Genomic DNA, 14,988 nt, shown 5'->3' on the forward strand with positions numbered 1-14,988 from the left:
ATGACCTAACGCTAAATTTAAGCCGGTGCTTCCTTCATTCTGGACTCCCGAGAGTTGATTTTTGCATCCTAGGATTTTAGTATGAAAGCCACAGTCTGTTCACCTTTTCATCTAACCTCGGACAGATGAAGAAAAAAACTCCCAAATGAAGTGGAAAATGAGCAGCATGAGTTGCAATTGACCTCTGCTTCTGCAAGATAAATTTGTACTTTGCACTGTGGCTCAGTGGGAACATTCTTACCTGATGGCCACAAGCTTTCGAGGTTCAAGTCCCACTCCAGGTGCATTTGTCCGCAACTGTGTTGGAAGGAGTGAACACCACATAGTCCTTGTGAAGACAAAATCCCATCTTCTCGCGGGGGACATCTTCAATTGCGGTGCGTGGCATTACCTCAGTGGGATAGATTCAGAACAGATCTGGCTTCTCAAAACTGAGCATCCATGAGACGCAGTGGGCCATCAGCAGCAGATTCGTACACCACCATCATCTGTATCCCCATGGCCCAGCATATCCCTCATTCTACCAACAAGTCAGGGAACCAACCCTGATTGTATAGGGAGTGTGGAGAAGCGTGCCAGGAGCATTGCCTTGCGTAGCTAAACATGAGATGCCAACCTGGTGAAGTTACAATACAGGACCACGTGCTAAATAGCAGAAGATAAGCAATCCCACAGCTCATGTCACATCCAGGCAGGAATGGTGGTGGACAAATGAGCAACCAATGAAAGTAAGAAATTCCTTGAATATTCTCATCTCCAATGATTGTGCTGCCTAGATTGTGAGTGCAAAACACCAGGCTGAAGATTTTGCAACTAACTTCAACCAGAAATTCCCGGAGGGTGTGAGTGAGTGTGTGTGAGAGTGAGTGTCTGTGAGACAGAGACAGCCTCAGAGTGTGAGCGAGAGCATGAATGAGTGTGTGTGACAGCAAGTGAGTGAGGGGTAGTGACTGTGTGTGAGAGTGAATGTGCGTGTGTGAGAATCTGTGTGAGAGGGAGTGATTGTGCGTGGGCGAGTGCGGGTTTGTGTGCGAGTGTGAGTGAATGAGTGTGTGTGTGAGGCAGTGGCCCGAATTTTACCGCCCCACCTGCCATGGGAATCGGAGCAGGCAAGGGCGGACTATGAAGAGGTCCATTGACCTCGGGCAGGATTTTACGGTTTCAGGATGAGCGAGGCCATAAAATTCCACCCAGTGAGTTGGTGAGTGAGTGAGTGAGTGAGTGAGTGAGTGAGTGAGTGAGTGAGTGAGTGAGTGAGTGAGTGAGTGAGTGAGTGAGTGAGTGAGTGAGTGAGTGAGTGAGTGAGTGAGTGAGTGAGCGAGCGAGTGAGTAAGTAAGGTTGTTTGAGATTGATTGAGATTGTTTGAGTGTATGTATGAAAGTGTGAGTGTGTGTATGAGAGTGAGTTGGTGTGTGACATTGATTGTATGTGCATATGGAGGGTGCGTGTGTGTGAGAGTGTTTGTGTGTGGGTGAGTGAGAGTGTACGTCAGTGAGAGTGAATGTGTGAGAATGAATATGTGTGTGCATGTGTGGCAGTGCATGTAAGAGTGAGGGTGAGTGAGCATGGGAGAGAGAGTGCATGAGTATGTGTTGGTGTGGGTGTGTGAGTGTGAGAGAGATTTAGGGCCAAATTTTCACGTTCCAGCCACCACCGCAATCGTAGCAGGTGAGGGGCGAACCATGGAAAGATCCGTTGACCTCGGGCAGGATTTTCCGGTTTCACGGTGAGTGCGGCCAGCAAATCCCGCCCTTAGTGTGTGTGTGAGAGTGACTGAGCGTGTGTGAGAGAGTGAGTGTGTGTGTGAGAGTGACTGAGTGTGTGTGTGAGAGTGACTGAGTGTGTGTGTGAGAGTGACTGAGTGTGTGTGAGAGTGACTGACTGAGCGTGTGTGTGAGTGACTGAGTGTGTGTGAGAGAGTGACTGAGCGTGTGTGTGAGAGTGAGTGTGTGTGTGAGAGTGACTGACTGAGCGTGTGTGTGAGTGACTGAGTGTGTGTGAGAGAGAGACTGAGCGTGTGTGAGAGAGTGAGTGTGTGTGTGAGAGTGACTGACTGAGCGTGTGTGAGAGTGAGTGTGTGAGAGAGTGACTGAGCGTGTGTGTGAGAGTGAGTGTGTGTGAGAGAGTGACTGAGCGTGTGTGTGAGAGTGAGTGTGTGAGAGAGAGTGAGTGTGTGAGAGAGAGTGACTGAGCGTGTGTGTGAGAGTGAGTATGTGAGAGAGAGTGTGTGTGAGAGAGAGTGACTGAGCGTGTGTGTGAGAGTGAGTGTGTGTGAGAGTGTGACTGAGCGTGTGTGAGGGAGAGTGAGTGTGTGAGAGAGAGTGACTGAGTGTGTGTGTGAGAGTGAGTGTGTGTGAGAGAGTGGGTGTGTGTGAGAGAGTGAGCATATGTGAGAGAGAGTGACTGAGTGTGTAAGTGAGTGAGCGTGTATGGGAGTGAATTTATGTATGCGTGTGTCAAAGTGAGTGTGTGTGAGGATGAGTGTGTGTATGAGAGAGACCCTATGATTGTCAGTGAGTCAGATACACACAAACACACATATATATATACTCTCCCCTTCCCACCCCAAAAATTGATAAAATCTATCACACATCAGGCTGGGAGAGGAGGAAATCCGAGGCTGAAAGGCAACCCACTTCCAATCCTCACTTCTTCATGTATTCCGCCACAACTGTCACCCCCAGAGCTGAACAAAAGGCAGATATTAGTTAAACCCAACTCCTTAGCTTGGTTTCAGTCTTCTCCCTCTTCCCTGGTGACCAGGACTTGGGATCTGGTCTGTCTCTCTCTAATTCTGCTTCTTAAGTGAAATGGCAAAAATAGGCTTTATTCGTTAACTTTGCCGCTTGGCACTTTTTAATGGTCATTTTTATTAATTACTCATTGTTTAAAATTATCAAGTTATTGCTTTGAAGTTGATCTTTTCGTTCAGCGATTGGTTTATGTTTTCCTCGTACTGTAACATTTTCAAAATTCATGTGTAATGTTGGGCCCCAGCTGATCTCAGGCAGATCTGTGTGTTCCTCGCTGAAGGGGAATCAGAGGTTCACAAGAGTCAGATTGATTTTTGGAGGGCCGGAAAAGTAGTTATTTTTGCTTCAGTGGAAACGGGAAGTGTTGGAAATGCTCAGCATGTTTGGTGGCATCTGTACAGAGAGAAGCAGAGGTCAGTGACCTTTTGTCGGAATGAATGCCGATCATGGTTTCTCTTTCCACAGATGCTGCCTGGTCAGCTGAGTGTTCCGGGCATTTCCTGTTTATATTTCAGATTTCCAGCATCTGCAGTACTTTATTCTCCTGTTACATATGCCATGCTGGGCATCTGTAAATGTGGTTAGTTTCAAATTAAAGTGAGAAAAGTAAAAAGTTATAAAGTTTATTTATTAGTCACAAGTCAGGCTTACATTAACACTGCAATGAAGTTACTGTGAAATTCCCCTAGTCGCCACAATCCGGCGCCTGTTTGGGTCAATGCACCCTAACCAGCATGTCTTTCAGAATGTGGGAGGGAACCGGAGCACCCGGAGGAAACCCACGCAGACACAGGGAGAACGTACAAACTCCATACAGACCTGCTCCAAGCCGGGAATCAAACCCGGTTGCTGTGAAGCAGCAGTGCTAACCACTGTGCTACCATGCCGAAAGTATTTATCATTCAATGCAAAGTTATTTTTTTCTGTTAACAAAGCCCAGTTATGTGGATAGAAATAACACATTAAACATTTTAAAGCTTTTATTTATTAGTGTCACACATAAGCTTACATTAGCACTACAATGAAGTTACTGTGAAAATCCCCCAGTCGTTACACTCTGGCATCTGTTCGGGCACACTGAGACAGAATTTATCCTGGCCAATCCACCTAACTAGCACGTGTTCGGACTGTGGGAGGAAACTGGAGCATCCGGAGGAAACCCACGCAGACACGGAGAGAACATGCAGACTCCACACAGACAGTGACCCAAGCCAGGAATCAAACTTGGGTCCCTGGCGCTGCGAGGCAGCAGTGCTAACCATCATGCCACCGTTCCACCAGCTATTATTATGGGTAAATTGGTTGATGCCAATTTACTGGCTGGCTTTGCCATTTTTAAACTTGGAAGTGAAAGCTGGAGTCATGCGTCAATACAATATGTCACTATTTGTTCAAAATATTCTCATTTGGATATAGGATTGCTGTTTACGTTGCTTGTGAGTTCAAGTTTTTTAGCCGAACCTGCCAAGGGCCAGGTTATGATGTGGAGATTCCGGTAGACAAGGGCCAGGTTGACAGAGCTGGATGCACAATATGAACAACCAATTTGAGTTTAATTATCTGACAAACACATGGTTGCGAAGTGCATCATACTAAAACCTAAACTATCGACAGGCTTTGTATCAGGGGCGGCACGGTGGCACAGTGGTTAGCACTGCTGCCTCACAGTGCCAGGGACTCGGGTTCGATACCCAGCTTGAGTCACTGTCTGTGTGGAGTTTGCACGTTCTCCCCATGTCTGCGTGGGTTTCCTCCGGGTGCTCCGGTTTCCTCCCACAGTCTGAACACGTGCTAGTTAGGTGGATTGGCCAGGCTAAATTCTCCCTCAGTGTACCCGAACGGGCGCCGGAGTGTGGCGACTAGGGTATTTTCACAATAACTTCATCGCAGTGTTAATGTAAGCCTACTTGTGACACTAATAAATAAACTATAAAATTGAGGGACAGAGTACAAAAGCGAAGAAGTTTTGCTAAACCGATATGAAACCGTTTGATCCCACTATAAACTGTGGTTCCCAATTCAATGCACCTTGAAGAATGTGAGAGGTTGTGGGGGTTGGGGTGGTGATGGAGGGTGGATGGGGAGGAGGATAGTGGGGGAATAAATGGCTTGGAAACAGAAGAAGCTTCAGAGCCCATGGTTTCTCTCCCTGGTCCTGCTCACCACCACCTTCTCAACAGCAATTCCAGACCGGCAACAGGGCCTTGCCAGCGATGCCCACACCCTGTGAACAAGGAAATAAACAAAGAACAGCACAGGAACAAGCTCTTCGATCCTCCAAGCCTGCGCCGATCACGTTTACCTATCTAGACCAACACTTATATCCCTCTATTCCCCGTCTGTTCATCTGCTTATCAAGATAAGTCTTAAATGTGGCTAACATAACTGCCTCAACCACCTAATTTGGCAGTGCATTCCAGGCCCCCACCGCCCTCTGTGTAAAAAAATTTCCCCTGCACATCTCCACTGAACCTTTCCTCCCTTATCTTGAACTTGTGCTCCCTTGTAATTGTCATTTCTGCCCTGGGAAAAAGCTTCCAAATGTTCACCCTGTCTATACCCCTCATCATTTTATAAACTTCTATCAGGTCGCCCCCTCAGCCTCCGTCTTTCCAGGGAGAACAATCCCAGTTTATTCAATCTCTGCTGATAGCTAATACCCTCCATACCAGGCAGCATCCTGGGAAATCTTTTCTGTACTCTTTCCAAAACCTCCACGTCTTTCTGGTAATGTGACCAGAATTGGACACAGTATTCCAAATGTGGCCTAACCAACGTTTTAAATAACTGTAACATAATTTGCCAACTTTTATACTCGATGCCCTGTCCGATGAAGGCAAGCGTGCCATATGCTTTCTTCACCACCTTTTCCACCTGTGCTGCCACTTTTAAGGACCTGTGGACCTGTACTCCCAGATCTCTGTGTGTGTGTATGTCCCTGGTGGTTCTGCCATTTATTTTATAGCTCTCACCTGAATTGGATCTACCAAAATGCATCACCTCGCATCTGTCTGGATTAAATTCCATCTGCCATTTCTCCACCCAATTTTCCAGTCTATCTTTATTCTACTGTATTCTCTGACGATCTTCATCACTATCCGCAACTCCGCCCATCTTAGTATTATCCGCAAACTTGCTAATCAGACCAGCTACGTTTTATTCCAAGTCATTTATATATATTACAAACAATGCGATCTGGAATATCCCGAGGAACTGCCTACGGGAAATCTTTCTTTTCATCCCATTGGTAAGATCCCAGGTATCTCCTGATATTCCTGGGTGGTGGAAGCATTCCTGCCAGCCCTGTTTTTCTTTGTGTGACGATGGAATTGTCAGTGGAGATGATATCAGCTGGGTTGATTTCCGCTGCCAAGTGTTCTGTTTGTGTTTCTTAGGCTCTCACTTCAGGCACAGCTGGATTGCTGGCCTCAGTGGGACAAGACTCCAGCTGTGCGTTCCAGAGACTGACAGAGCCAAAAACTCAAAAACATTTAAATATGTTTTATGAAAGGCCTACATTTATCACTCAAATAGAATGTCCCAACAACTCATGGATGGGCAGCCAAGAGAACGAATGGTCCAGTACATAGATTGTTCCCACCCCTGGTCATAGTTATATTGTTTTTTTTCTCTCTGTCAGATACATCAGACTACAAGAAATAGGAGCAGAATTAGGCCATTCGGCCCATCGAGTCTGCTCCGCCATTCAATCATTGTTGATGAGTTTCTCAACTCCATTCTCCTACTTTTTCCCCATAACCTTTGATCGCCTTACCAGTCAACAACCTATCTATCCCTATCTTAAATACACTCAATGACCTGGCCTCCACAGCCTCCTGTGACAATTAATTCCATAGATTACTGCCCTCTGACTGAAGAAATTCCTGATGTGGAGATGCCGGCGTTGGACTGGAGTAAACACAGTAAGAGGTTTAACAACACCAGGTTAAAGTCCAACAGGTTTATTTGGTAGCAAAAGCCTTTTGGTGGCTTTTGCTACCAAATAAACCTGTTGGACTTTAACTTGGTGTTGTTAAACTTCTTACTGTGAAGAAATTCCTCCAGATCTTAGTTCTAAAGGACCAACCCTTTACAGTGAGGCTGTGCCTTTGGATCCTAGTCTCTCCAGCTAATGGAAACATCTTCCCCATGTCCACCCTATCTGGGCCTTTCATTAATCTGTAATTTTCAATGAGATCCACCCTCAATCTTTCTGAACTCCATTGAGTACAGACTCAGAGTCCTCAGACGCTCCTCATATGATGCCAACTTAAATTTTCATCTTCTTCTGTTGCAAAAACGTTGTTACCTCACGCAAACCTCAAAGCTTAACCCAAATACTGAGGGATTTCATCCCCAAGAACCAGTGGGCTGAGATGAGATGGCAGGTGAAGATAGAAGTAAAAACTGTAGCATTAAGGCAACGTACCTCCAACATGTCCCCTCTCAGGTTTAAGGGAGGCAGTTTTTAGCTGTGCGTGAGTTGTTCGATTGCTGAGATCACTAACACAGTCATGTCAGCAGTTAACACAGCCTTTAACACGCAGTCACATGGACGTCAGTGGGCTTTCCACTCATTTAGATCTTCTTTTGAATTTAATGTCTCCAGCACAGATTTTGCCATGAAGGGCTCGGGAAATACATCTGTGAAAAGGAGAGCTGAGGTTTCAGGTATCGTTTACGGGAGTCTGTAAGTTTAGTTTTTCATGTATAAGGACAGCAGTCTTCGTCAGTGTCTTGTCTCAGTGAGAGGCTTTATCGCACTGGTATTAAGATGTCTATCTCCAGAGGCAGCTTCATGGCAAGGTCATATGACTACAACAAGCCAGATGTGTTAATCAGACTGGTTACATTTCAAAACCCCAACATTCAGATAGCCCAATCTCAATAAGGTGTTTACAGCTACTTTGACAGTTCCTTTTCTCAATCATTTGGCAGAATTCCTGCAAGCACTGAGGTTTGTCAGAGGTTTCCAGGATTTCAGAGGGTCAACAGCAGGATGGGAGATGACACAGCTGTTTTCAACACGACGACATACAAGAAAGTCAACCAGCATCCACAGCAGGGACGAGATGTGGGGTATAATCAGCAGGTGTACAGGGGAGTGAAAGGCTCGTAGGAGTGAGGAGTACATGAGGGAAATACACTGTCAGAGATGTGCAGCAGAGAGGAGCGGAACAGAGAGACCCATATCATGAGAGCAATTAGCTGTCTGAAATGGTGTACAACATAGAAACTAGAAGCAGGAATAGGCCATTTGGCTTTTCGAGCCTGCTCCGTCATTCATTTTGATAACAGCTGATCAGCAAATTCAATATCCTGATCCCACCTTACCCCATATCCCTTGATCCCTTTAGCCCCCAGAGCTTTATCTAATTCCTTCTTGAAATCACACTGTTTTGGCCTCAACTACATTTTGTGGTAGTGAATTCCACACATTCACCACTCTCTGGGTGAAGAAATTTCTCTTCACCTCAGTCCTAAAAGGTTTACCCCTTATCCTCAAACTATGACCCCTCGTTCTGGATTCTCCCATCATCAGGAATTTTCTTTCTGAATCTACCTGTTAGAATTTTATAAGTTTCTATGAGATCCCCTCTCACTCTTCTAAACTCCAACGAATACAATCCTGACTTAGTCTCTGCACTTATGACAGACGGTCAGCTTCTTTATGAGATTCTTGTGGACATCCGTAACCTCCTTCAACAAGATCTGCTCCCCTGCTGAATCTGGTGACGAAGGTGTTGTCAAGGTTACAGCTGGCCTCAGTTTCTTTGTCTCTGGCTCCTTTCAGTGCACCCCATCAGAGACATCTCGAGACTCTGTCAACCAGCTACACAGTAAAGTACTGCAGATCATGGATAGGTTACTTGCCATGTTATGAATTTATATCAACATTAAGTTCTGAAGGGAATAGATAAGATAGAAGCAGGGAGGTTGTTTCCACTGGCGGGTGAAACCAGAACTAGGGGACATAGCCTCAAAATAAAGGGACGCAGATTTAGGGCTGAATTGAGGAGGAACTTCTTCACCGAAAGACTTGTGAATCTGTGGAATTCCCTGCCCAGTGAAGCAGTTGAGGCTACTTCATTGAATGATTTTAAGGCAAAGATAAATAGATTTTTGAACAGTAAGGGAATTAAGGGTTATGATGAGTGGGCAGGTAAGTGGAGCTGAGCCCACAAAATGAACTTATTGAATGGTGGAGCAGGCAAATGGCCTACTCTTGGTTCTTAGGTTCTTATTTTCTAACATTCCCTGCAGTAACATCAGTCAGAATGAGTGAGCCCTCACATTCGCCTCTTGGCTTGACTTCCCACAGGTACAAAGGCCACTGGTTGCAGAAATGTAGCAATTTGAGGGGACTATCATAGCAGCCAGTAGATTATATCAACCACAACCACATTTGCCAACAAGCAGCTGGTATGCAACCACGCAAAGCGGTTCATGTAGGGGAATGCCAGATTCCCTGGTAGCTGTCAGCTTGTTTTTGTCTTTTAGTCTTCCATTTGGACAAAGAACAAATGAAAACCTCTACCAAAACAAAACTTTGCATGAAAAAGCCCTCCAGTCACCCAATGCCATCCCTCCATCCTCCATCACGAATCATACTCCTGCTTCAATGTTTCTATTGATTTCAAGAAGAACTTAGATATAGCTCTTGGGGCTAAAGGGATCAAGGGATATGGGGGGGAAGGGGTTGGATCAGGATATTAAATTCAATGATCAATCACGATCAAAATGAATGGCGGAGCAGGCTCAAAGGGCCGAATGGCAACTCCTGCTTCTAGTTTCTATATCGAATCATGGAATAGTACAGCTCAGAAGGAGGCCATTCAGCTCATTGAGTCAGTGCTGGTTCTTTTGAAAGTTCACCCAATTAGTCCCCCTCCCCATTGTCTCCACCCTTTCTCCCTTTAGGTATTTATCCCATTAATTTGTCAAAGTTATAACTCAAGCTCCATCCTCTCAGACAGTGCAGTGCAAATCCTCGCCCCTCATTGCAGAAGGTGTGTTTCCTCACATCATCCTGGTTCTTTTGCCTGTTATTTAAACTTGTGCCCTCTGGTTATTGACACTTTAGATACTGGAAACACTTTCTCTTTTATTTACCCCATTTAAACTTGCAAGATCACACTCCTCCATCAAATCTGCTCCTAGTTTTCTCTGCTCTCAGGAGAAGAAATGAAAGGGCAAGTTGGCGCTTGGGATGCAATCAACAGACAAGACACTCATCGGTAACTTTTATTCCAGATTATAAAAACAGGAAACTTAACAACATAAGATTTTGTCACAAAGAGCAAGAATAGCCCCCACCTTCCCTTGGGTGCAAGTAGGAGCAGGATGGATGTAACTTTTCCCATGGATGGGAAGATGAAAACTGCTGCTTTCACCAAGAAATTAAGATTGGACATGGTTGAGGATGGGATCAGTGGGAGCATTGTGTCCCAGCGTTGGATGAAGTAGGAAGTGGTTTAATTCTCAAACCAGGTCAGAGAAAGTGAGGTACATTTGCTAGTTCACCTACATTCTGTGGTGCAAACCATCCACGCCATCTGCCACCCCCCCTCCCCCCCGCACCCCACCCCCCAGCACTCTACCTTCCAAACAATACTCCGTCATCTCATTCCTCACACCCACTTAAATTTGAGCAGTAGCCAACCTTCACTCTCTATGCATTTCCTCATGTATCTATCTATCATTGCCAATCATCCCAATCCCTACGCAATGTGATCTATCTGTCTGATAATCACGCTTACCGAATCTATCAGGTGAATACCTCGCTTCCACTCACTCAGAGGTCTGGTTTATGGTCCTCTGTCAGAGAGAATGCATAATACAAGGGAAAGGGAGAGGTAGCCAGCCGCAAGTAGTGGACCTCACAACAGCAGAGGCAGGAGGGGGAGTCTTGGGATAGGTGGGCACATTTGCATCTCTGTTATTTGGCCATGGAGGGACTGGGAACTCACAGATGGTTGTTGACGGAATGAAAATGATCCTTGACATACACATACTGACTTGGTTTCATCTTTGGCCAAAGGATGGGAATCAGTGATTGTCAAGATTGTTACTTTGTCCCAGCTAAATCATATCCATGTTTTTTGTGTTCTAGGGATTTCACTCCATGGGAAATAAGTTACATCCATCCTGCTCCTAATTGCACCCAAGGGAAGGTGGGGGTTTTCCTAGCTCTCTGTGAGTCTATTCTAGATTCCTCCTGTTTCCTCCAATTTCCATGTCTGCATTAGTCCCCGTAGTGGAATTCAAACCAGGTAGTGTGGGTAGATGTCGCACCCACTGTACGTTTTGGACACTCGAAACCTGGAAGGGAAAATGGGATGATTCAATCAAGTCAAAGAATGCCAGTGACTGAATTTATTTCCAGATTACGTCCACACAATTTTCCCCCATCTGCCTCTCCCCGATTGGAACCAATGTTTTCATTAATATCAGGGCTAAGGTGCCAGCCTTGGCTCATTGGAACAGTTCTTGCCTTTCAGTCAGATGCCTGTGGGTTCAATGCCCATTCCAGAGAACTCAACACAGATTCTAATACAGTACTCCTCCTGAGGTCCCCAGCATCACAGATGCCAATCTCCAGCCAATTGCATTTACTCCATGGGATATCAAGAAATGGCTGATGGTACTGGATACTGCAAAGGCTACGAGGCCTGACAATATTCCAGCAATAGTGTTGAAGACTTGAGCTCCAGAGCTAGCTGCATCCTTAGCCAAGCTGTTCCAGTACAGCAACAACACTGGCATCTACCCGGCAATGTGGAAAATTATTGATGGCACGGTGGCACAGTGGTTACCACTGCTGCCTCACAGTTCCAGGGACCTGGCATTGATTCCCAGCTTGGGTCACTGTCTGTGTGAAGTTTGCACATTCTCCCCATGTCTGCGTGGGTTTCCTCCGGGTGCTCCGGTTTCCTCCCACAGTCCAAAGATGTGCGGGTTAGGTTGATTGGCCATGCTACATTGACCCTTCGTGTCCCGGAATGCATAGGTTAGAGGGATTAGCAGGGTAAATACGTGGGGTTATGGGGATAGGCTCTGGGTGGGATTGTTGTCGGTGCAGACTCGATGGGCTGAATGGCCTCCTTCTGCACTGTAGGGATTCTATGATTGTCCAGGTACGTCCTGTACACAAAAAGCAGAGGACAAATTTAACCAGCCTAATTGCTGCTCCGTCAGTCTACTTGCAATCATCAGCAAAATGATAAATGTCGTTGACGTCACTTTCAACTGGCACTGCTCACTGGCGCTTAGTTTGGGTTTTGCCAGGGCTACTCAGCTCCTGACCTCATTACAGCCTTGGTTCAAACATAGACAAAAGAGCTGAATGCCAGAGGTGAGGTGAGAGTGAAAGCCCTTGTCATCAAGGCAGCGTTTGACAGAGTGTGACATCAAGGAGCCCCAGCAAAACTGGAGTCAATGGGTATCGGGGGATGCTCTCCACTGGTTGGAGTCATACTTGGTGCAAAGGAAGATGGTTGTGGTGGTTGGAGGACAATCATCTCACTCCAAGACATCACTGCAGGAGTCTCTCAGGGTAGTGTCCGAGGCCCAACCGTTTTCAGCTGTTTCATCAATGACTTTTCTTCCATCATAAGGTCAGAAGTGGGGATGTTTTCTGAAGACTGCACAATGTTCAGCACAATTTGCGACTCCTCAGGTACTGAAACAGTCCATGTCCAAATACAGCAAGACCTGCAAAACATTCAGGATTGGGTTGATAAGTGGAAAACAACATACGCACCACACAAATGTCAGGAAATGAGTATCTCCGACAAGAGAGAATCTAACCATCTCCCCTTGACATTCATTGGCATTACCATCGCTGAATACCCACCCCCCCCCCCACCCCCCTCCACCCCCACTGCCCCCACCCCCCACCCACTCCCCCCACTATCATCATCCTGCGGGTTACCATTTTGCAGCAAGTAACTCACCTCCTGTCCACAATCTAGAAGGCACAAGTCAGGAGTGTGATGGATGAGTGTAGCTTCAACAGCACTCAACCGCTTGATTGGCACCCCATCCACCACCATAAACGTACATTCACTCCACCACTGACATACAATGGCAGCAGTGTGTACCACCTACAAGATGCACTGCAGCAACTCACCAATACGCCTTTGATAACACCTTCCAAACCCACATTGTCATCTTTCAGACCAGACATTAACCAAATGCTCATCAGTTTTGATGAACGGTCATTGACCTGAAGCATTGGGTGGGATTTTACAGCCTCGCTCAACCCGAGACTGGAAAATCCTACCCAAGGTCAACAGACCTTCCCATTGTCCGCCATCGCCCGCTCCGATTCCGTGGTGGGTGGGGCGGTCCAATTCCGGCGCTTAACTCTGTTTCTCTCCACAGATGCTGCTTGACCTGCCACCTTTCTCCAACATTTTTGGTTCTTATTTTACATTTCCATCATTCGCATCAATTTTCTTTGTTAACCAAGGCCCCATCTGCCCTTTCCAGAGGGACATAAAATATTCAATGAAACTAATTCAAAGAAGAACTTTTCCTAGTATCCTGACCAATATTTATTGCTCAATCAAACTAATATGGATTGTCTGGTCAGATTGCTGTTCCTTGCGGTACATAAATTGGCTTTGTGTTCATAGACAGCATAGAATCCCTACAGTGCAGAAGGAGGCCATTCGGCCCATCGAGTCTGCACTGACCACAATCCCACCCAGGCCCTATTCCCGTAACCCCACATATTTACCCTGCTAATCCCCTGACACTAGGGTCAATTTAGTGTGGTCATCAACCTAATTTACACATCTTTGGACTGTGGGAGGAAATCGGAGCACCCGGAGGAAACCTACGCAGACACGGGGAGAATGTGTAACCTCCACACAGACAGTGATCCAAGCCGGGCATTGAACCTGGGTCCATGGCGCTGTGAGGCTGCAATGATAACCACTGTGCCACCGTGCCATGGTGTTGATTACATTTGGAAAAATATGAATGCCTGCCTTGGCTAATATTGATGTGGAGAGCAGAAACCCACTCCATCTGACGAAGGAGCAGTGCTCCGAAAGCAAATAGCATTTGTTACCAAATAAACCTGTTGGACTTTAACCTGGTGTTGTTAAAACTCTTACTTGGCTAATATTAACAAGGATGTGGATAAAGAGAATCATTGGAGCAGAGGACCTGATGGCCCATTGTATATCACTGGCTGTGGTAGATTGTTGGGTGATGGCATGACAGCTGACACTCAGCATTTCAAGCTCTTAGCAAGAACGCTGTTAAACACTACAGTGAAAAGTGAGAAGGCCTATTTACCCAGTCATCTTGTTAAAAGTTGTTGATGAGCCTGTCTCTCACTTCAGAACTTCCTTAGAAAGCAACCTTTTTACCTCAGATACAGCAGTTTCTCCCTCCTGGGATATAAAAGCTTCATTTTGACTAACACTAATGGACCTACATCAGTGCCAATGACCTTCTTTGTAGTAGTCTTTGTGGGCCCAAGACTTTTACAGGTCAGTTGTACAATGCTACATGAGGGCATAAAATGCCTCTCCTACTCCAGTAAGAAGTCTCACAACACCAGGTGAGACTTCTTCCTGTGTTTACCCCAGTCCAACGCCGGCATCTCCATATCTCCTACTCCACACATGGCACCAGGGCTGGCCATTCTGTCAGCGATCTGTTGAATCAAATGTGATCTTTGTGGTTTCAAAATCTCTTCTCCATTGTTGCTTAATTGTAACTCCACTCCAGGCAAAATGAAGCCAAGCGTGACAGCACCTTGGAATTTGAATGTCAGAACCACCTTAGCAACAGTGTAGGAATTCATGAGCAATGCCTTCCGTAAGTGAGGTCTGCACTATAGACGCCATTTGTTTTGCCACAAGCTCAATGGCAAACAGCAGTGCAGACAATTAGTGTTCTATGGTATCGTTTATGTGGGAAATGATTCAGGGGATTACAATCCTCCAGTGCTCAGATCATCTTCCAATGTTGTGTGGGCAAGATGACAAATTACCACCTATACCACATATCATCCAAGGTTTACTACTAGAACTCTCACCACTCGGTGAGACGGTCATGGGGTTTAAGCCCCACTCAAGTTCTCAAGTATGTAACCTAAGCTAAGGGAAAGCTGCAGTTCCAATTGTAATTTTTTCTGGAAGAGACATTAAACTGAGCCCTGTCTGCCTTGTTAGCCGGATATAAAGAATCGCATAGCACGGTTTGAAGTGTATT

Source organism: Mustelus asterias, chromosome 9 (genome assembly GCF_964213995.1).
Source record: "Mustelus asterias chromosome 9, sMusAst1.hap1.1, whole genome shotgun sequence".
NCBI classification, from domain to species: Eukaryota; Metazoa; Chordata; class Chondrichthyes; order Carcharhiniformes; family Triakidae; genus Mustelus; species Mustelus asterias.